This window comes from Hyla sarda, unplaced genomic scaffold, assembly GCF_029499605.1.
Source record: "Hyla sarda isolate aHylSar1 unplaced genomic scaffold, aHylSar1.hap1 scaffold_1203, whole genome shotgun sequence".
In the NCBI taxonomy this organism is placed as follows: Eukaryota; Metazoa; Chordata; class Amphibia; order Anura; family Hylidae; genus Hyla; species Hyla sarda.
The window spans coordinates 15,761-39,420 of record NW_026607826.1 but is presented as its reverse complement, the minus strand read 5'-3'; the positions used below and the strand labels follow the sequence as shown (position 1 = coordinate 39,420).

At 44.8% G+C, this 23,660-nt stretch overlaps 1 long non-coding RNA gene across 1 annotated transcript in view; it reads right to left on the bottom strand.

Moving 5' to 3' along the window:
* Positions 1-23,436, bottom strand: part of LOC130303247 (uncharacterized) — a 37,222-nt gene extending 13,786 nt beyond the window's left edge. The window contains exon 1 of the long non-coding RNA XR_008853349.1: positions 22,612-23,436. This is a non-coding gene — a long non-coding RNA (uncharacterized LOC130303247). The remainder of the gene's footprint in view (positions 1-22,611) is intronic.
* Between the last annotated feature and the right edge of the window lie 224 nt (positions 23,437-23,660).

The following is a 23,660-nucleotide window of genomic DNA, read 5'->3' as shown; positions in this document are numbered from 1 at the left end:
AATTTGTTTAAAAAAATCCTACAGTTGCTCTTTCCATCTTGAGCCATGTTGTGAGCCCACAAAGCACTTTATGTCAACATATGATGTATTTACGTACTCGAGAGAAATTGAGCTACAAATTTTGGGGGGCTTTTTCTCCTTTTACCACTTTTAAAAATGAAAAAAATGGGGCTACAAGAATATGTTAGTGTAAAAAATGCAGATTTTGATTTTTCTCCTCCACTTTGCGGCAATTCTTGTGAAAGACCTAAAAGGTTAACACACTTTTTGAATGTCATTTTGAAAACTGTGAGGGGTGTAGTTTCTACAATGGGGTCATTTATGGGGTATTTCTCACAGAATGGCCCCTCAAATCCAGTTCAAACTTAACTGGTCTTTGAAAAATTCAGATTTTAAAATTTTCATGAAAATTTAGAAAATTGCTGCTATACTTTGAAGCCCTCTAATGTCTTCAAAAAGTAAAAAATTGGTCAATTTTATGATGCCAACATAAATTAGACATATTGGGGGACATTTACTAATCTAGTCTATTCTGGGTATGCTTATAGACCAGCGTATGTGGTAGTCTCCTGTCTATTGTGCTCCTAATTTATCAAAGGTCTCACAGCCCTTGATAAATTCTGTGCTCAGACTTCAGGGTCTACAGCTTAAACTGCATTTAGTCCTGCTCCAGCATGGTCTGACATTTCAGCGTATTTTGGGCAGATGCGACTTGTCCCACAAAAGTCGCACTTGATAAATTCAGCACCAATGCATTTTCCAATGCATTTCTGTCTAAAATAGACTTGCATGCATCATGTTCTAAAAATCCTCTAGAGCAAAAGTCGCAGAAAAGTCGCACATATTTAGACTGCGACTTTCTGTGCGACAAATTTAGACATGAAAAATCAGTCTAAATCCTTTGATAAATCTCCCCCATTGTGTTTGTGAATCAATATAAAATGTATTTGGAATATCCATTTTCCTTACAAGCAGAGAGTTTCAAAGTTAGAAAAATGCAAAATTTTCTAAATTTTCATGACATTTTGTGATGCAAGTAACCACAAAAATTTACTGCTATGTTAAAGTAGAATATGTCACGAAAACCTACACTAGCTAAATCCCTTAGGGATCTCTGGGCCGACTTACTTGGGGAAATAAATCCCCTCAGGATTAACCCTGACTAAAGATCCCCTAAAAATTTACTTTTATTAATGCTTCTTTAAAATATTTCTTGACTTGTGTAATTCACATTTCTTGCCACAAGATGGCAGTGGTGTTTTAAAATATTGAACGCTGTGCACAGCTAACTCCGACATAGTTTCCGAAATAGTTTTTCATGATATAAAACGTAATCCTCCCTTCCTTTAAAGTAAGGGAGGATTATGTTTTAATAATAACGCTGTGCCAGTGTCCCAGCTTAGTTAGTAACTCCCGTGCCCGAGCTGCAGCAGGGCACCGGAACTAACTAGATAGAAGAGTCTAAATACCAGTCTGTCTGACAGACACTGAGCAATTTCAATAGTACGGAGTTAGCTGTGCACAGCGTTCAAGATTTTAAAACACTACGGCCATCTTGTGGCAAGAAATGTGAATTACACAATTACAGGGGTTCCTGTAAAAGCCAGGGTATGGATTGCATTGCTTATTGCTCCATCAGAGTGGAATGGACTCCTGTCCTTCTTTTAAGCAATGATGTGGATTTAGCCTGTGCTGTATGTACGGGAGAGTTGTAGTTTTGCAACAGCTGGATACACTCTGGTTGGGAAATATATATATATATATATATATATATATATATTTTATTTTTCTTTCCTATGATATATATATACATACACACACGCACAGTAGTGTTTTTCAGGGGGTGTAATCCAGACCTCCCTCTCCGGTGTGTCCAACAATCCAGCGTCAAAATTAAGACGCTGGATGATTGTGAACTGCCCCATTCAAATAAATGGGATCAGTTCTAGCATTAGTTTCCCTCCAGTGCACGCCTGACATATGTGAACCCGGCCTCATTCGATCTGCAGGGTGCCAGTGTATAGTTGGTATCTACCACTACAGTATATGTTATTGTATGTCAGAATATTGGTCTTTTTATCGTGGTTTTTAATTTGGAACAATATAGCGGTATTGTGTGTCTAGCAAATATTGTGTGTCTACAGGGACATACGCTTTGTGGCTTGTGCTCCTGATCATTTAACCCTTTCAGGACTCAGCGTTTTTCCGTTTTTGCACTTTTGTTTTTTCCTCCCCACCTTCTAAAAACCATAACGCTTTCAGTTTTCCACCTACAGACCCCTACAAACGCTTGTTTTATGCACTACCAATTTTACTTTGTAATGACATCAGTCGTTTCACAATAAAATCTAACTTGTTTGGCTTTTGCGGCCCCACTTTTAATTTTGCCCAGCGCCACATTAAATCTAAAACTGGTCCTGAGTGTATGTGTATGGCTGTGTGTGTGTATATAGGGGCAGTGTATGTGTATGAGGCTATGTATATGGTATGGGGCTGTTTATGTGTGTATATAGGGGCAGTATATGTGTATGGTGCAGTGTATGTGTATGAGGCAGTATATATGTGGGCTGTGTATGTGCGTGTACATAGGGGCAGTGTATGGGGGGCAGTGCATGTGAGTATATGGGGGCATTACATGTGTATGGGGCAGTGTATATGGGGGCTGTGTATGTGTGTGTAGATGGGGGCAGTGTATGTGTATGGGGCAGTGTATTTTGTATGGGGCTGTGTATGTGTGTATATGGGGGCTCTGTATGTGTGTGTATATGGGGGCAGTGTATGTGTATGGGAGCAGTGCATGTGTATGGGGCAGTGTAGGTGAGTATATGGGGCTGTGTATGCGAGTATATTTGTATGGGTGTATGTGTAAGTGTATGGGGCAGTGTGTATGGTATGGGGCAGTGTATGTGTATGGGGGCAGTGTATGTGTATGGGGCATTGTATGGGGGCAGTGTATGTGTATGGGGCAGTGTATATGGTACAGGGCTGTATGTGTGTGTGTGGGGGGCTGTGTTTGTGTGTATGGTGGACTGTGTGTGGGGGCTGTGTCTATGTGTGTATATAGGGGCAGTGTATATGGTATGGGGCTGTTTTTGTGTATGGGGGCTGTGTATGTGTGTATATGGTGGCTGTGTATGTGTATGGGGCAGTGTATGTGTATGGGGCAGTGCATGTGTATGGGGCAGTTTATATGGTATGGGACTGTGTATGTGTGCATGGGGTTGTGTACGTGTGTGTTTATAGGGGCAGTGTATGTGTGCATGGGGTTGTGTACGTGTGTGTATATAGGGGCAGTATATGTGTATGGGGCAGTGCATATGTATGGGGCTGTGTGTAAGGTATGGGGACAGTGTATGGGACAGTGTATGTCGTCAGTTTATGTGTATGGGGCAGTGTATGTGTATGGGGCAGTGTATGTGTATGGGGGCAGTGTATGTGTATGGGGCAGTGTGTATGGTATGGGGCAGTGTATGAGTATGGGGGCAGTGTATGAGTATGGGGGAAGTGTCTGTGTATGGGGGCAGTGTATGTGTATGGGGCAGTGTATGTGTATGGGGGCAGTGTATGTGTATGGGGGCAGTGCATGTGTATGGGGGCAGTGCATGTGTATGGGGGGCATTGTATGCTTATGGGGGGCATTGTATGTGTATTGGGGCAGTGTATGGTATGGGGCAGTGTATGGGTGCAGTGTATGTGTATGGGGCAGTGTATGGTATGGGGCAGTGTGTATGGTATGGGGCAGTGTGTATGGTATGGGGCAGTGTATGTGTATGTAGCAGTGTATGGTATGGGGCTGTGTATGGGGGCAGTGTGTATGGTATGGGGCAGTGTATGTGTATGGGGGCAGTGTATGTGTATGGGGCAGTGTATGTGTATGTGGCAGTGTATGGTATGGGGCAGTGTATGTGTATGGGGCAGTGTATGGTACGGGGCAGTGTATGTGTATGGGGCAGTGTATGTGTATGGGGCAGTGTATGTGTATGGGGCAGTGTGTATGGTATGGGGCAGTGTATGGTATGGGGCAGTGTATGTGTATGGGGGCTGTGTATGGGGGGCAGTGCATGTGAGTATATGGGGGCAGTACATGTGTATGGGGCAGTGTATGAGTATGGGGGCAGTGTATGAGTATGGGGGCAGTGTATGTATATGGGGGCAGTGTATGTGTATGGGGGCAGTGTATGAGTATGGGGGCAGTGTATGTATATGGGGGCAGTGTATGTGTATGGGGGCAGTGTATGTGTATGGGGGCAGTGTATGTGTATGGGGGCAGTGTATGTGTATGGTGCAGTGTGTATGGTATGGGGCAGTGTGTATGGTATGGGGCAGTGTATGTGTATGGGGCAGTGTATGTGTATGGTGCAGTGTGTATGGTATGGGGCAGTGTGTATGGTATGGGGCAGTGTATGTGTATGGGGGCTGTGTATGGGGGCAGTGTGTATGGTATGGGGCAGTGTGTATGGTATGGGGCAGTGTATGTGTATGGGGGCAGTGTATGTGTATGGGGGCAGTGTATGTGTATGGGTGCAGTGTATGTGTATGGGGCAGTTTATGGTATGGGGCAGTGTGTATGGTATGGGGCAGTGTATGTGTATGGGGGCAGTGTATGTGTATGGGGGCAGTGTATGTGTATGGGTGCAGTGTATGTGTATGGGGAAGTTTATGGTATGGGGCAGTGTGTATGGTATGGGGCAGTGTATGTGTATGGGGCAGAGTATGTGTATGGTGCAGTGTGTATGGTATGGGGCAGTGTATGTGTATGGGGGCAGTGTGTATGGTATGGGGCAGTGTATGTGTATGGGGGCAGTGCAGGGCTCGAGTCCTGCAGGAACAGCGTTCCTTTGCATTTTCCACAGGAGGAATGCTGTTCCTTACATTAGTCCTGCAGGACCATCCTCTCTGTTCTTACCTTCCCTCCGTCTCCTCCCCTGGCCCAGACTGCTAGATGCTGGAGATGTAGGACCTGTGATGATGTCACCATCACATGTTGGGACGGAGCTTAGCTGTGGTGGAGAGGGAAGATCGTGGTTGAAGGACCTGTGTGATGCTGTGGAGGAGGCGGGGCGGAGCTGGAGGAGACATGTCACCCCAGTAAGGTAATTACATGGAAGATTTGTTACAGTGTGTCACCCCAGTAGTAAAGTGATTACAGGAGGAGGAGGTTTGTTACAGTGTGTCACCCCAGTAGTAAGGATATTACATGATGATGAGGTTTGTTACAGTGTGTCACCCCAGTAGTAAGGTAATTTCATGAGGAGGAGGTTTGTTACAGTGTGTCACCCCAGTAGTAAGGAGATTACATGAGTAGGAGTTTTGTCACAGTGTGTCACCCCAGTAGTAAGGAGATTACATGATGAGGTTTGTTACAGTGTGTCACCCCAGTAGTAAGGAGATTACATGAGGAGGTTTGTTACAGTGTGTCACCCCAGTAGTAAGGAGATTACATGATGAGGAGGTTTGTTACAGTGTGTCACCCCAGTAGTAAGGTGATTACATGAGGAGGAGGTTTGTTACAGTGTGTCACCCCAGTAGTAAGGTGATTACATGAGGAGGAGGTTTGTTACAGTGTGTCACCCCAGTAGTAAGGTGATTACATGAGGAGGAGGTTTGTTACAGTGTGTCACCCCAGTAGTAAGGTGATTACATGAGGAGGAGGCTTGTTACAGTGTGTCACCCCAGTAGTAAGGTGATTACATGAGGAGGAGGTTTGTTACAGTGTGTCACCCCAGTAGTAAGGTGATTACATGAGGAGGAGGTTTGTTACAGTGTGTCACCCCAGTAGTAAGGTGATTACATGAGGAGGAGGCTTGTTACAGTGTGTCACCCCAATTCTAAGAAGATTACATGAGGAGGTTTCTTACAGTGTGTTATCATGATGATAGGGACATGAGGAGGTTTTTGTTACAGTGTATTATCAGAATGATAACCCCTTAAGAACATTGGGGGAGATATATAAAGACCTGTGCAGAGGAAAAGTGGAGCAGTTGCCCATAGCAACCAATCAGATCGCTGCTTTCATTTTCAGAGGCCTTTTAAAAAAATAAACAAGCGATCTGATTGGTTGCTATGGGCAACTGGTCAACTTATCCTCTGCACAGGTTTTAATAAATCTCCCCCATTGGATGTAAATATACATCTTGGTGCCCTGGTACTTAAAGGAGTACTCTGGTGCAGAGTTTTCCTGCTCCGTCCTGCAAAAAAAATGAAAATAAACCATCTCTCACCTTCCTGGGTTCCCGCGGAGCGCCACTACAGCTGATGGGTCCTCCGGTCCATCTTATTCATACTTCCGTGTGAACGAATCGTCACATGGCGCTCAGCCTATTATGGGCCGAGGCAGAACATCGCGGCGGCGATAGGCTGAGCGCCATGTGACGCTTCGTTACACCCGGAAGTATGAAGAGGATGGAACGGAGGACCGATCAGCTGTAGTGGCGCTCCGCGGGAACCCAGGAAGGTGAGAGATGGTTTATTTTCATTTTTTTTTGCAGCCCGGGCAGGACGGAGCAGGAATACTGCCCCAGAGTACTCCTTTAAAAGGGTACTCCTCCTCTAGACATCTTATCCTCTATCCAAAGGATATGGGATAAGATGTCTGATCGCAGGGGTCCCGCCATTGGGGACCCCTGCGATCTCGGCTGTGCATACAACCCCCCCCCCCCCCCCTTTTTTTTTTCCAGGACTTGACCCCTGGGGCAGTGTATGTGTATGGGGCATTCCTGGGGGCCCAAAGCAGCTAGCCCTTTAGCCCCACCGGTCCACTGCGCTGCAGCCAGGGACGGTTTTTCCTATAAGGCACTTTTCATGGGGGCAGCAATCCCGACCGCTGAACACCCCTCCCCCCCCCCCTGTGACAGGCACCGCGGTGGCCGGCGGCTTCAGGACTGTGCGCATCATTATGAGTCCCCACAGTCACAGATGACTCATACAGCCGGGCCCCCAACTGTGAGCAGCTCCTGCCATCAGTGGAGATCCAGGGGAGGGGAAATATACCTGCTCTGTTGTGTCCTATGTGTACACATATGGACCCCTTCACTGCCTTCCTATAGCAGTGTTTCCCAAGCAGTGCGCATCCAGCTGTTGAAAACCACAGCTCCCAGCATGCCCAGATAGCCAAAAGTTGTCTGGATATGCTGGGAGTTGTAGTTTTGCTATATCTGTATGCACCTGCTTGGGAAACACTGCCATACACACAGCGATCTCAACCTCCAGCTCAGCTCCTCCCCTGCTGGTCATGTGATCATAGACTCATACGGAGGCCTGCTGGGGTCAGAGGAAGGACCAGAGTGCAGGTGAACAGTGGGTGATGGCATGACAGGCAGGTTACATAGGTAACACTATAAATACTGTGCCCTGACCCCTGCCAATCCTCACCCCATTGTGAGTTCTAACCCTGTACTGTGTATATCCCTCTACTATGACATCACTGTGTGTATTATCTCTGTATGGTGACATCACTGTGTGTATTATACCTGTACTATGACATCACTGTGTGTATTATCTCTGTATGGTGACATCACTGTGGGTATTATCCCTGTACTGTGACATCACTATGTGCAGTTTCCCTGTACTATGACATCAATGTGTGTATTATCACTGTACTGTGACATCACTGTGTGTATTATCTCTGTATGGTGACATCACTGTGTGTATTATCCCTGTACTGTGACATCACTGTGTGCAGTTTCCCTGTACTATGACATCACTGTGTGTATTATCCCTGTACTGTGACATCATCATGTGTATTATCCCTGTACTGTGACCTCAATGGAGGAGATTTATCAAAACCTGTGCAGAGGAAAAGTTGCCCAGTTGCCCATAGCAACCAATCAGATCGCTTCTTTCATTTTTAACAAGGCCTCTGCAAAATGAAAGAAGCGATTTGATTGGTTGCTATGGGCAAATGGTCAACTTTTCCTTTGCACAGGTTTTGATAAATCTCCCCCAATGTGTGTATTATCTCTGTACGGTGACATCACTGTGTGTATTATCCTTGCACTGTGACATCACTGTGTGTATTATCCCTGTACTGTGACATCACTGTTTGTATTATCCCTGCACTGTGACATCACTGTGTGCATTAACACTGTACTGTGACATCACTGTGTGCATTATACTGTACTGTGACATCACTGTGTGTATTATCCCTCTACTGTGACATCATCGTGTGTATTATCCCTGTACTGTGACCTCAATGTGTGTATTATCTCTGTACGGTGACATCACTGTGTGTATTATCCCTGTACTGTGACATCACTGTGTGTATTATCCCTGTACTGTGACATCACTGTGTGCATTATCACTGTACTGTGACATCACTGTGTGCATTATCACTGTACTGTAACATCACTGTGCGCATTATCACTGTACTGTGACATCACTGTGTGCATTATCACTGTACTGTGACATCACTGTGTGTATTATCCCTGTACTGTGACATCATCGTTTGTATTATCCCTGTACTGTGACATCACTGTGTGTATTATCTCTGTACGGTGACATCACTGTGTGTATTATCCCTGTACTGTGATATTGCTGTGTGTATTATCCCTGTACTGTGATGTTGCTGTGTGTATTATCCCTGTACTGTGACATCATCGTGTGTATTATCCCTGTACTGTGACATCACTGTGTGTATAATCCATGTACTGTGACATCACTGTTTGTATTATCCCTGTATTGTGACATCACTGTATATATTATCCCTGTATTGTTACATTATTGGGTGTTTCATCGCTGTACTGTGACATCACTGTGTGTATTATCTCTGTACGGTGACATCACTGTGTGTATTATCCCTGCACTGTGACATCACTGTATATATTATCCCTGTATTGTGACATTATTGGGTGTTTCATCGCTGTACTGTGACATCACTGTGCGTATTACCCCTGCACAGGTCAGGAGGCATTATCACTATATGTGAGGGTGAGGTATGGTGTATCATATAAGGTTTAATGTATGACAAGGTTATATTCAGAGGCGCAGTATGTAATAGTATCATATTCAGAGAGTGCAGTGTGTGGTAGTGTTATATATAGAGGATACAATCTGTGGCAGTATTATACTCAGAGGGTATAGTGTGTGGTATTATTATATTCCAAAGGTACATTGTGTGGTAGTATCATATTCAGAGGGTACAATGTGCAGTAGTATCATATTCAGAGAGCGCAGTGTGTGGTAGTGTTATATATAGGGGATACAATCTGTGGCAGTATTATACTCAGAGGGTATAGTGTGTGGTATTATTATATTCCAAAGGTACATTGTGCAGTAGTACCATTCAGAGGGTACAATGTGCAGTAGTATCATATTCAGAGAGTGCAGTGTGCAGTAGTATCATATTCAGAGAGCGCAGTGTGCAGTAGTATCATATTCAGAGAGCGCAGTGTGCAGCAGTATCATATTCAGAGAGCGCAGTGTGCAGTAGTATTATATTCAGAGAGCACAGTGTGCAGTAGTATCATATTCAGAGAGCGCAGTGTGCAGTAGTATCATATTCAGAGAGCGCAGTGTGCAGTAGTATCATATTCAGAGAGCAGAGTGTGCAGTAGTATTATATTCAGAGAGTACAGTGTGTGCAGGTTTATATTCAGAGAGCGCAGTGTGCAGTAGTATCATATTCAGAGAGTGCAGTGTGCAGTAGTATTATATTCAGAGAGTACAGTGTGTGCCAGGTTTATATTCAGAGAGCACAGTGTGCAGTAGTATTATATTCAGAGAGCGCAGTGTGCAGTAGTATTATATTCAGAGAGCGCAGTGTGCAGTAGTATCATATTCAGAGAGTGCAGTGTGCAGTAGTACCATATTCAGAGAGCAGATTGTGCAGTAGTTTAATATTCAGAGAGTGCAGTGTGTGCCAGGTTTATATTCAGAAAACAGAGTGTGCAGTAGTATCATATTCAGAGAGTGCAGTGTGCAGTAGTATCATATTCAGAGAGAGCAGAGTGTGCAGTAGTATTATATTCAGAGAGTACAGTGTGTGCCAGGTTTATATTCAGAGAGCGCAGTGTGCAGTAGTAACATATTCAGAGAGTGCAGTGTGCAGTAGTATTATATTCAGAGAGTACAGTGTGTGCCAGGTTTATATTCAGAGAGCACAGTGTGCAGTAGTATTATATTGAGAGAGCGCAGTGTGCCGTAGTATCATATTCAGAGAGTGCAGTGTGCAGTAGTACCATATTCAGAGAGCAGAGTGTGCAGTAGTTTAATATTCAGAGAGTGCAGTGTGTGCCAGGTTTATATTCAGAGAGCACAGTGTGCAGTAGTATCATATTCAGAGAGTGCAGTGTGCAGTAGTATCATATTCAGAGAGCAGAGTGTGCAGTAGTATTATATTCAGAGAGTACAGTGTGTGCCAGGTTTATATTCAGAGAGCACAGTGTGCAGTAGTATTATATTCAGAGAGTACAGTGTGTGCCAGGTTTATATTCAGAGAGCACAGTGTGCAGTAGTATTATATTCAGAGAGTACAGTGTGTGGCAGGTTTATTTTCAGAGAGTGCAGTGTTCAGTAGTATTATATTCAGAGAGTACAGTGTGTGGCAGGTTTATTTTCAGAGAGCGCAGTGTTCAGTAGTATTATATTCAGAGAGCGCAGTGTTCAGTAGTATTATATTCAGAGAGCACAGTGTGTAGTAGTATTATATATCTTGAGGGTACAGTGTGCGATTGTATTCTATTCAGAGGATAAAGTGTGTGGTAGTATTATTTCAGAGAAGTCCGTGTTTGGCAGCATTATATTAACTGTGACATCACTGTGTGCATTATCACTGTACTGTGACATCACTGTGTGCATTATCACTGTACTGTGACATCACTGTGTGTATTATCCCTGTACTGTGACATCATCGTTTGTATTATCCCTGTACTGTGACATCACTGTGTGTATTATCTCTGTACGGTGACATCACTGTGTGTATTATCCCTGTACTGTGATATTGCTGTGTGTATTATCCCTGTACTGTGATGTTGCTGTGTGTATTATCCCTGTACTGTGACATCATCGTGTGTATTATCCCTGTACTGTGACATCACTGTTTGTATTATCCCTGTATTGTGACATCACTGTATATATTTTCCCTGTATTGTTACATTATTGGGTGTTTCATCGCTGTACTGTGACATCACTGTGTGTATTATCTCTGTACGGTGACATCACTGTGTGTATTATCCCTGCACTGTGACATCACTGTATATATTATCCCTGTATTGTGACATTATTGGGTGTTTCATCGCTGTACTGTGACATCACTGTGCGTATTACCCCTGCACAGGTCAGGAGGCATTATCACTATATGTGAGGGTGAGGTATGGTGTATCATATAAGGTTTAATGTATGACAAGGTTATATTCAGAGGCGCAGTATGTAATAGTATCATATTCAGAGAGTGCAGTGTGTGGTAGTGTTATATATAGAGGATACAATCTGTGGCAGTATTATACTCAGAGGGTATAGTGTGTGGTATTATTATATTCCAAAGGTACATTGTGTGGTAGTATCATATTCAGAGGGTACAATGTGCAGTAGTATCATATTCAGAGAGCGCAGTGTGTGGTAGTGTTATATATAGGGGATACAATCTGTGGCAGTATTATACTCAGAGGGTATAGTGTGTGGTATTATTATATTCCAAAGGTACATTGTGCAGTAGTACCATTCAGAGGGTACAATGTGCAGTAGTATCATATTCAGAGAGTGCAGTGTGCAGTAGTATCATATTCAGAGAGTGCAGTGTGCAGTAGTATCATATTCAGAGAGCGCAGTGTACAGCAGTATCATATTCAGAGAGCGCAGTGTGCAGTAGTATTATATTCAGAGAGCACAGTGTGCAGTAGTATCATATTCAGAGAGCACAGTGTGCAGTAGTATCATATTCAGAGAGCGCAGTGTGCAGTAGTATCATATTCAGAGAGCAGAGTGTGCAGTAGTATTATATTCAGAGAGTACAGTGTGTGCCAGGTTTATATTCAGAGAGCACAGTGTGCAGTAGTATTATATTCAGAGAGCGCAGTGTGCAGTAGTATCATATTCAGAGAGTGCAGTGTGCAGTAGTACCATATTCAGAGAGCAGATTGTGCAGTAGTTTAATATTCAGAGAGTGCAGTGTGTGCCAGGCTTATATTCAGAGAGCAGAGTGTGCAGTAGTATCATATTCAGAGAGTGCAGTGTGCAGTAGTATCATATTCAGAGAGCAGAGTGTGCAGTAGTTTAATATCAGAGAGTGCAGTGTGTGCCAGGTTTATATTCAGAGAGCAGAGTGTGTAGTAGTATCATATTCAGAGAGTGCAGTGTGCAGTAGTATCATATTCAGAGAGCAGAGTGTGCAGTAGTATTATATTCAGAGAGTACAGTGTGTGCCAGGTTTATATTCAGAGAGCGCAGTGTGCAGTAGTATCATATTCAGAGAGTGCAGTGTGCAGTAGTATTATATTCAGAGAGTACAGTGTGTGCCAGGTTTATATTCAGAGAGCACAGTGTGCAGTAGTATCATATTCAGAGAGTGCAGTGTGCAGTAGTACCATATTCAGAGAGCAGAGTGTGCAGTAGTTTAATATTCAGAGAGTGCAGTGTGTGCCAGGTTTATATTCAGAGAGCACAGTGTGCAGTAGTATCATATTCAGAGAGTGCAGTGTGCAGTAGTATCATATTCAGAGAGCAGAGTGTGCAGTAGTATTATATTCAGAGAGTACAGTGTGTGCCAGGTTTATATTCAGAGAGCACAGTGTGCAGTAGTATTATATTCAGAGAGTACAGTGTGTGCCAGGTTTATATTCAGAGAGCACAGTGTGCAGTAGTATTATATTCAGAGAGTACAGTGTGTGGCAGGTTTATTTTCAGAGAGTGCAGTGTTCAGTGGTATTATATTCAGAGAGTACAGTGTGTGGCAGGTTTATTTTCAGAGAGCGCAGTGTTCAGTAGTATTATATTCAGAGAGCGCAGTGTTCAGTAGTATTATATTCAGAGAGCACAGTGTGTAGTAGTATTATATATCTTGAGGGTACAGTGTGCGATTGTATTCTATTCAGAGGATAAAGTGTGTGGTAGTATTATTTTCAGAGAAGTCCGTGTTTGGCAGCATTATATTAATTATCATTTTCATATAGAGGATCAGACTCCGCTGACAAAGTAATGAACCAATGCCATCTGGGCGTCAAGTTCTGCAGAGAGAAGATTTAGCTGGACCCACTGGTATGTACCATCTGAATTAGATAAGGGAAGACTATAGAGAAGACGTCACCTGTAGTCACTGATGTCATTGTGTATTCTCCTCACTATAGAGAAAGGTGCAGGAAAAAAGTTGTGATCTTCTGTGGCGCTGCCTGTTTGAGATGGAGATGCAAGTTCAGTCACATATGGTAGAATCTTAATTATTGGGCCTGGAGTGCTGCAGATTTTCTGTGGATGTATGTATGTATGTATGTATGTGTATATATATATATATATACACACACACACACATAAAACGTCCTCCTCTAGGAAACAGCACCCAACATGAAGTCCAGGTATTATGCAGACTACAAGCATTGCTTGAAAAAGGCTTGCTAGCCGAAACATCGCACTTTATGCTCTGATGCAAATAAAAACCTTTTAGCCTGCATAATACCTGGACTTCGTGTTGGGTGCTGTTTCCTAGAGGAGGAAGTTTTATGGGGATCCAGTGTGGCATACTGGGGGACACTTTGCACCGCACTAGAAGTCGTCCTGTGCTAGAATTTTCACGGTGATTCATATATATATATATATATATATATATATATATATATATATATACACATATACACACCATTGTTTCTCAGGGTGCCCCAAGCAGTTGCAAAACTGCAATTGGGCATGGTGGGAGTTGTAGTTTTGCAACAGCTGTAGGCACACTGGTTGGGAAACACTGATATTTACACACACAGACACACACATAGACCAATGTTTCTCAGGGTGCCTCTAGCTGTTGTAAAACTGCAATTGGGCATGCTGGGAGTTGTAGATTTGCAACAGCTGGAGGCACCCTGGTTGGGAAACGCTGATGTGTGTGTGTGTGTGTGTGTGTGTGTATGTATATATATATATATATATATATATATATATATATATAAATATATAAAACGTGCATGTGTGAGAAATATCTACTGCATCTTCAGTCACGGTATGTTATTGCAGTGTTAGTCAAGGTATGGCAGTATTGTTGTGTTTTGGTATGGCATTGTTATTTAGTCACGGTATGGCGATATTGTTCTGTTTTGGTATGGCAGTGTTATTCAGTCACGGTATGGTGGTATGTTTCTGTTCTGGTATAGCGTTTTTATTCAGTCGCGGTATGGGGTTTTGTTCTGTTCTGGTATGGCAGTGTATGTGTATGGGAGCAGTGTATGTGTATGGGGCAGTGTATATGTGTATGGGGCAGTGTATATGTGTATGGGGCTGTGTATGTGTGTGTGGGGGCTGTGTATGTGTGTATGGGGGCTGTGTATGTGGGGGCTGTGTATGTGTATATGGGGGCTATGTATGAGTATATGGGGCTGTGTATGTGTGTGTGTGGGCTGTGTATGTGTGTGTGGGGGCTGTGTATGTGTATATGGGGGCTGTGTATGTGTGTGTGGGGGCTGTGTATGTGTGTGTTTGGGGGGATGTGTAGATGGGGGCTGTGTATGAGTATATGGGGCTGTGTATGTGTGAGTGGGGGCTGTGTATGTGTATATGGGGGCTGTGTATGTGTATATGGGGGCTGTGTGTGTTTGTGTGGGGGCTGTGTATGTGAATATGGGGGCTGTGTATGTGTGTGTGTGGGCTGTGTATGTGTATATGGGGGCTGTGTATGTGTATATGGGGCTGTGTATGAGTATAGGGGGCTGTGTATGTTTGTGTGGGGGCTGTGTATGTGAATATGGGGGCTGTGTATGTGTGTGTGTGGGCTGTGTATGTGTATATGGGGGCTGTGTATGTGTATATGGGGCTGTGTATGTGTGTGTGGGGGCTGTGTATGTGTATATGGGGGCTGTGTATGTGTGTGTGGGGGCTGTGTATGTGAATATGGGGGCTGTGTATGTGTGTGTGGGGGCTGTGTATGTGAATATGGGGGCTGTGTATGTGTGAGTGGGGGCTGTGTATGTGTATATGGGGGCTGTGTATGTGTATATGGGGGCTGTGTATGTATGTGTGGGGGCTGTGTATGTGTGTGGTGGCTGTGTATGTGAATATGGGGGCTGTGTATGTGTGTGTGGGGGCTGTGTATGTGTGTGTGTGGCAGCTGTGTATGTGTGTATATGGGGGCTGTGTATGTGTATATGAGGGTTGTGTATGTGTATATTGGTCTGTGCATGTGTGTGTGGGGGCTGTGTATGTGTATATGGGGGATGTGTATATGGGGGGTTGTGTATGTGTATATGGGGGTTGTGTATGTGTATATGGCGGTTGTGTATGTGTATATGGGGCTGTGTATGAGTATAGGGGGCTGTGTATGTGTATATGGCGGTTGTGTATATGGGGGCTGTGTATGTGTGTGTGTGGGGGCTGTGGGGGAGAAATTGTGTTACAAATTTTGGGGGTCTTTATTTCCTTTTACCTCTTATGAAAATGAAAAGTATGGGGCAACACCAGCATGTTAGTGTAAAAAAAAAAAAAAAATTGCGCTAACATACTGGTGTAGACCCCAACTTTACCATTTCATAAGGGGAAAATTGGTAGTGCAATTTCTTCCGAGTACGGAGATACTCCATATGTGGCCGTAAACTGTTTCCTTGAAATACGACGGATCTGTAGTGAGAGAGCGCCATGCGCATTTCAGGCCTGGATTAGGGATTTTCATAAGGGTGTACCCGGATGCAAGCGTTTCACTTGTCTCCTCCACCAAAAATGCTGTACGTCAGTTTTCCCCAAACAGGGTGCCCCAGCTGTTGCAAAACTCCCAACATGACAGTCAATGGCTGTCCGGGAATACTGGAAGCTGGAGGCTCCGTTTTTGAAAAATTGCCGTACAAGGCGTTTTTTATTTTTATTGGGGGGGGGGGGGGGTCGGAGACAGTGTAAGGGTGTAGTGTATATGTAGTGTTTTACTCTTCATTTAGGGTTAGTGTAGTGTAGTGTTTTTAGGGTACGTTCACCCAGGCGGGAATTTACAGTGAGTTTCCCGCTACAGCGGAAAATGTGCCGCATCTCAAACTTGAAGCAAGAAACTTGCTGTATACCCCCGCCCGTTTGAATGTACACTGTACAGTCACGTGGGGGGGGGGGAAACTTCGACTCCCAGCATGCACTGACAGACCGTGCATGCTGGGAGTTGTAGTTGTATGCAACAGCTGGAAGCTGGGATTGGGAAACACTGAGTTAGGTAACAGACTAACGAAGTGTTTCCGCACCACTGTCTGTTTCCTAACTCAGTGTTTCCTAACCCATGTGCCTTCAGTTGTTGCAAAACTACAACTCCCAGCATGCATGGTCTGTCAGTGCATGCTGGCAGTTATAGTTTTGCAACAGCAGGAGGCACACGGGTTGGGAAACACTGAGTTAGGATACAGACAATGTTTCCCAACCAGTGTGCCTCCAGTTGTTGCAATACTACAACTCCCAGCATGCACAGACAGCCGAAGGGCATGTTGGGAGTCGTAGTTATGCAAGAACTGGAGGAGAACAATTTGGAGACCACTATGTAGTGGTCTCCAAACTATATCCCTCCAGATGTTGCAAGACTTCAACTCCAAGCATGCCCAGACTGCCCAGGCATGCTGGGAGTTGTAGTTTGGCAACATCTGAAGGGCCAGATGTTGCTGAACTACAACTCCTAGCATGCATGGACAGTCTTTGCATGCTTTGAATTGACATCTGGAGCGCTACAGTTTGGACACCACTGTATAGTGGTCTCCAAACAGTGCCCTTCCAGATGTTGCAAAACTACAACTTCCAGCATGCTGAGACTGCCCAGGCATGATGGGAGTTGTAGTTCTTAAACATCTGAAGGGCCAGATGTTACAGAACTACAACTCCCAGTATGCCTGGACAGTCTGGGCATGCTGAGAGTTGTAGTTTTGCAACCTCTGGAAGGACAGTGGTCGCAAAACTACAACTCCCAGCATGCCCAGACAGCCAAAGGCTGGAAGTTGTAGTTTTGAAACTCCTAGAAGCAACAGTGAAGATCACTTTACGGCAATCTTCACTGCTGCATCTGGGACATTGCCGCCACTTGCCTGCCTCCACTTGCCTGCCGTCTCCTGTCAACCACCGGTTCATCGTCCCTGGCCCCCGCGTGAACCCAGGTAACCGGCGCCGGCATTCCCCGCTGCATCCACTGCCCCCGCACTTTGCCGCCATCTTTCCCCGCTCTGCCCCGACATCCAAGGGCGGGCAGAGCGGGGGGAATTAACTTTCACCCCCGCCCCTGCGATTCGCCGGTCAGTCCTGACCGGCCAATCGCAGGGGATAGGAGGAGGTGGCACCCCTGCCACCTCGCTCCTATCCTTTAGGATGATCGGGGCTGTCTCTGACAGCTCCGATCATCCCTATTTTCCGGGCTGATCGGGTCTTTGATGACGATCTGAATTGATTGGCGATTTGCGGCGATAGCCGACATGGGGGGTCTAAGGACCCCCCAGGCATTTGCACAGGATGCCTGCTGAATGATTTCAGCAGGCATCCCGTTCCGATCCCCGTCTGGCTAGAGGCAGGGGTCGAAATTCTCACAGGCGTACAGGTACGCCCTTGGTCCTTAACCCCCCCCTGACCACTGTCACTTTAAGCATTAATAACTCTGGGATGCTTTTACTTATAAATTTGTTTTTACGTGACATATTCTACTTCATGGTAGTGGTAAATTTTCGTCGATACTTGCATCATTTCTTGGTGAAAAATTTGAAAATTTTATGAAAAATTTGAACATTTTGAATTTTTCTAACTTTGAAGCTCTCTGCTTGTAAGGAAAATAGACATTCCAAATACATTATATATTGATTCGCATATATACAATATGTCTACTTTATATTTTCATCATAAAGTTGACATGTTTTTACTTTTGGAAGACATCAGAGGGCTTCAAAGTTCAGCAGCAATTTTCCAATTTTTCGCAAAATTTTCAAAATCCGTATTTTTCAGGGACCAGTTCAGTTTTGAAGTGGATTTGAAGGGCCTTCATATTAGAAATACCCCATAAATGACCCAATTATAAAAACTGCACCCCTCAACGTTTCCAAAATGACATTCAGTAAGTGTGTTAACCCTTTAGGTGTTTCACAGGAATAACAGCAAAGTGTAGGAGAAAATTCAAAATCTTCATTTTTTTCAGTCGCATGTTCTTGTAGACTCAGTTTTTGAATTTTTACAAGTGGTAATAGGAGAAAAAGCCCCACAAAATTTGTAACCCAATTTCTCTCGAGTAAGGAAATACCTCATATGTGTATGTCAAGTGTTCGGCAGGCGCAGTAGAGGGCTCAGAAGGGAAGGAGCGACAATGGGATTTTGGAAAGTGAATTTTGCTGAAATGGTTTTTGGGGGCATGTCATATTTAGAAAGCCCCTATGGTGCCAGAACAGCAGAAAACCCCACATGGCATACCATTTTGGAAACTTTACCCCTCAAGGCACGTAACAAGGGGTCCAGTTAGCCTTAACATCCCACAGGTGTTTGACGACTTTTCGTTAAAATCGGATGTGTAAATGAAAAAAAAAAAAAATTTTCACTAAAGTGCAGTTTTTTCCCCAAATTTACCATTTTTACAAAGGGTAATGGGAGAAAATGCCCCCCAAAATTTGTAACCCCATCTCTTCTGAGTATGGAAATACCCTACGTTAGGACGTAAAATGCTCTGCTGGCGAACTACAATGCTCAGAAGAGAAGGAGCGCCATTGAGCTTTTGGAAAGAGAATTCGTTTGGAATGGTAGTCAGGGGCCGTGTGCGTTTACAAAGCCCCCCGTGGTGCCAGAACGGTGGACCCCCCCACATGTGACCCCATTTTGGAAACTACACCCCTCACAGAATTTAATAAGGGGTGCAGTGAGTATTTACACCCTACTGGCGTTTGACAGATCTTTGGAACAGTGGGCTGTGCAAATGAAAAATAAAATTTTTCATTTTCACAGACCACTGTTCCAAAAATCTGTCAGACACCTGTGGGGCGTAAATGCTCACTGCACCCCTTAATACATTACGTGAGGGGTTTAGTTTCCAAAATGGGGTCACATGTGGGGGGGTCCATTGTCCTGGCACTATGGGGGCTTTGTAAACACGTTGCCTTCAATTCCAGACAAATTTTCTCTTCAAAATCCCAATGGTGCTCCTTCTCTTCTGAGCATTGTAGTTTGCCCGCAGAGCACTTTACATCCACCTATGGGGTATTTTCTTACTCAGAAGAAATGGGGTTACAAATTTTGGGGGGCTTTTTTCCTATTTTCTCTTGTGAACATGAAAAATTTAAGGTAACATCAGCATTTTAGTGAAAAAATTTTTTTTTCCCTTTTTCCCATCCAATTTTCAGGAATATTTGGCAAACACCTGTGGGGTGTTAAGGCTCACTATACCCCTTGTCACGTTCCGTGAGGAGTGTAGTTTCTAAAATGGGGTCACATGTTGGTATTAATTTTTTTGCGTTTATGTCAGAACAGCTGTAAAATCAGCCACCCCTGTGCAAATCACCAATTTAGGCCTCAAATGTACATAGTGCGCTCTCAATCCTGAGCCTTGTCGTGCACCCGCAGAGCACTTTACGCCCCACATATGAGGTATTTCCGTACTCAGGAGAAATTGCGTTACAAATTTTGGGGTCTTTTTTTCCTTTTACTGCTTGTGAAAATAAAAAGTATGGGGCAACACCAGCATGTTAGTGTAAATTTTCTTATTTTTTTTACACTAACAGGCTGGTGTAACCCCCAACTTTTCCTTTTCATAAGGGGTAAAAGGAGAAAAAGCCCCCCAAAATCTGTAGTGCAATTTCTCCCGAGTACGGAAATACCCCATATGTGGCACTAAACTGTTTCCTTGAAATACGACAGGGCTCCAAAATGAGAGAGCGCCATGCGCATTTGAGTACTAAATTAGGGATTGCATAGGGGTGGACATAGGGGTATTCTACGCCAGTGATTCCCAAACAGGGTGCCTCTAGCTGTTGCTAAACTCCCAGCATGCCTGGACAGTCAGTGGCTGTCCAGAAATGCTGGGAGTTGTTGTTTTGCAACAGCTGGAGACTCCGTTTTGGAAACACTGCCGTACAATACGTTTTACATTTTTATTGGGGGGGGGGGGCAGTGTAAGGGGGTGTATATGTAGTGTTTTACCCTTTATTATGTGGTAGTATAGTGTAGTGTTTTTAGGGTACATTCGCACTGGCGTGTTACTGTGAGTTCCCGCTAGGAGTTTGCGCTGCGGCGAAAAATTTGCCGCAGCCCAAACTTGAAGCAGGAAACTTACTGTAAACCTGCCCATGTACCCTGTACGTTCACATGGGGGGGGGGGGGCAAACCTTCAGCTGTTTCTAAACTACATCTCCCAGCATGTACTGACAGACCGTGCATGCTGGGAGTTGTATTTTTTTAACAGCTGGAGGCACACTGATTGGAAAACCTTCAGTTAGGTTTTGTTACCTAACTCAGGATTTTCCAACCAGTGTGCCTCCAGCTGTTGCAAAACTACAACTCCCCAGCATGTACTGATCACCGAAGAGCATGCTGGGAGATGTAGTTATGCAACAGCTGGAGGTACTTAACTACAACTTCCGGCATGCTGAGACAGCTGTTTGCTGTTTGGGCATGCTGGGATTTGCAGTTTTGCAACATCTGGAGTGCTACAGTTTATAGAACACTGCACAGTGAGCTCCAAACTGTGACCCTCCAGATGTTGCAAAACTACAAATCCCAGCATGCCCAGACAGCAAACAGCTGTTTGGGAATGCTAGGAGTTGTAGTTTTGCAAGATCTGGAGGGATACAGTTTAGAGACCACTGTATAATGGTCTCAAACTTCAGTCCTCCAGCTGTTGCAAAACTAGATATTCCAGCATGCCCAAACAGCTGTCTGGGCATGCTGGGAGTTGTAGTTTTGCAACATCTGGAGGGCTACAGGTTAGAGACCACTGTATAATGGTCTCAGACTGTAGCCCTCCAGATGTTGCTAGGCAACTTACCGGCTTCCGTAGGATCCAGGGAGCCGTCCTCTTCTGCCGCACGACATCGCCGATCACCGTCGCACGCAGCCTCCGGATCGGTAAGTGGATCTTCGGCGCCGGTCCCCGCCGGTTTCTCCGTTCTGCGCCGCTTATTGTGGGTGGGCAGGACGGGGAAAACGAAAGTTAACCCCCCCGCCCCCGATCTGCTATTGGTGGTCGCCACCAATATTGGTGACCACCAATAGCAGGGATAGGAGGGGTGGCACCCCTGCCACCTCACTCCTATCACTTCATGGGGATCGCAGGTGTCTTAGTCACCATAGACCTGTATGACCCGGAATCGGCGCAAATCGCAAGTGTGAATTCACTTGTGATTTGCGCCGATTGCCGACATGGGGGGGGTCTAATGACCCCCCTGGGCATTTGCACGGGGTGCCTGTTGATTGATATCAGCAGTCACCCCGGTCCGGTCCCCACCCGGCGCACGGCAGGGACCAAAATTCCCACAGGCGTATAGATACGCCCTTTGTCCTTAAGTACCAGGACGCAAGGGCGTATGCATACACCCTTTGTCCTTAAGTAACAGGACGCAAGGGCGTATGCATACGCCCTTCGTCCCCAACAGATTAAGTACCAGGACTCAAGGGCGTACCCATACGCCCGTGGTCCCCAACAGGTTAAAAAAGCCACCTGATTGGTTGCTATGGACAACTTCTCCACTTTTCCTCTCACAGGTTTTCATAAATCTCCCCCAGTATGTGGGAATATTCACAAATTTTTAGGGCAGTTTTACAGTATTCAGAATAGGGTATATTTGATTATAGCAGAGTGTGGCGCAGTTACATACTTTGCAGCACAGTGTTTTACTGCACTACCCTCTGCTGTAATCTAATTAAAAATGCATAATTAGAAAAATCAATTGGGGGGGGGGGGGGGGGGGCCCTGGGGGCAGACTCAGGGACAGGCCACTAGGTTGAAGCGAACCCCGGCCTTTACCTGTGTAAGGGGGCCAGAAATCTCTGATGGCAGCCCTGTCTCCTACCCTATATATAGAGGATAACTTTTAAAGATTGCACTTACACCACTACCATCAGGTGTTGCACCAACTGGCCTCAACATATGCATGGAGCTGTAGGTGGGCATTTGCCAGGACCTTAGGCGCTCCTCAGTATGACATGATGAGATTGTGGCATAAAGATGCAGAATTCTTTCCCCTTATTCATCAGCTTTAGCCATCTAGCTTCGAAGAAATATTCTATACATTGACCAATATTATGGCCTGAAAGTTTAGCTCAGACTTTGTGCTCCTAGATCAGTGTTTCCCAACCAGGGTGCCTCCAGCTGTTGCAAAACTACAACTCCCAGCATGCATGGACAGCCTTTGGCTGTCTGGGCATGCTGGGAGTTGTAGTTTTGCACAGCTGGAGGCACCCTGGTTGGGAAACACATTCCTCTGGAAGCCATTCATGGTACCAGACAGTTTCCCCCACATGGTAGTCAGTAGCAGTGCCCTTCCCCTCCCCCTCCTGGATGCTTACCTTCTGCGGCTCTTTTACCCTCTTCCCAGCGGCTCCGGCGGCGGGGGCTTCCTTAGCATGGGCTCTTCCTTTCTCTTCCTCTGTGCTCCGGCATCTGATGAAGTCACTCGTTCGCAGAAGCAGGAAGAGCTCAGCCTGGCCTCTTGTGTTCTCTGGCTAACTTGAGCCAGCGAGCACAAGAGTGATTGACAGGGTGAGGAGCCAATGGCTCTGTCAAACCTTCCACCGAGCACCGCATTTAACTACAGACGCCTCATTAAGAGGCATTTACAGTTAAATGCGGGACATATGGGGGCCAATAGCGGGAATGTCCTGCCGGATCTGGGATGGTTGGGAGGTATGGTTATAGGGCTCAGAATATGGAGATTTAATATAGAAAATAAAAGGAGAAGCACAAGAAATGAAAATGCACAGCATTCTAAAAGAATTAAAGGGGTTATCCACCATAAGGTGATTTTAGTACGTACCTGCCAGACAGTAATGGACATGCTTAGGAAGGATCTGCGCTTGTCTTGGGGCTAAATGGCTATGTTGTGAGATTACCATAACACTGTGGCTAGCTTTTTGTGAACTGGTATTTCCTGTTTGAGTTTTCTTCTTTGCCTACAAATCCTATAATTCCATTTTCCTCCCTCCCACACATCAGCCACCCGACCCATTAAAACATAAATGAGCTGCATCCATTCAAAAGACCTGTGTTTTCAATCAGGGTGCCTACAGCTGTTGCATTAGTTGCAGATTGAGCTCACTCCCACCAAGCGATTGCTCAAGCCATTGAAGCAGACAGGCTCCCTGTCATCAGCTGACTAGTGATTGCAACCTGGGAAAAATCTGAGACAACAGACATTTTGTATGCTGTTTAAAAATAAATCAAATAAGAAAACCTATATATTATGAACTACACTAACTTTACAGCCCCTGTAGCATAGTCAAATAAAAAAAAAATCCCGGAATACCCCTTTAAGGGGTTATCCAGATGCTAAAAAAACTTTATATATTGTTAGGGGTGACATGAAAGTAAAACAAAACATATATTTATGTAAACGAAG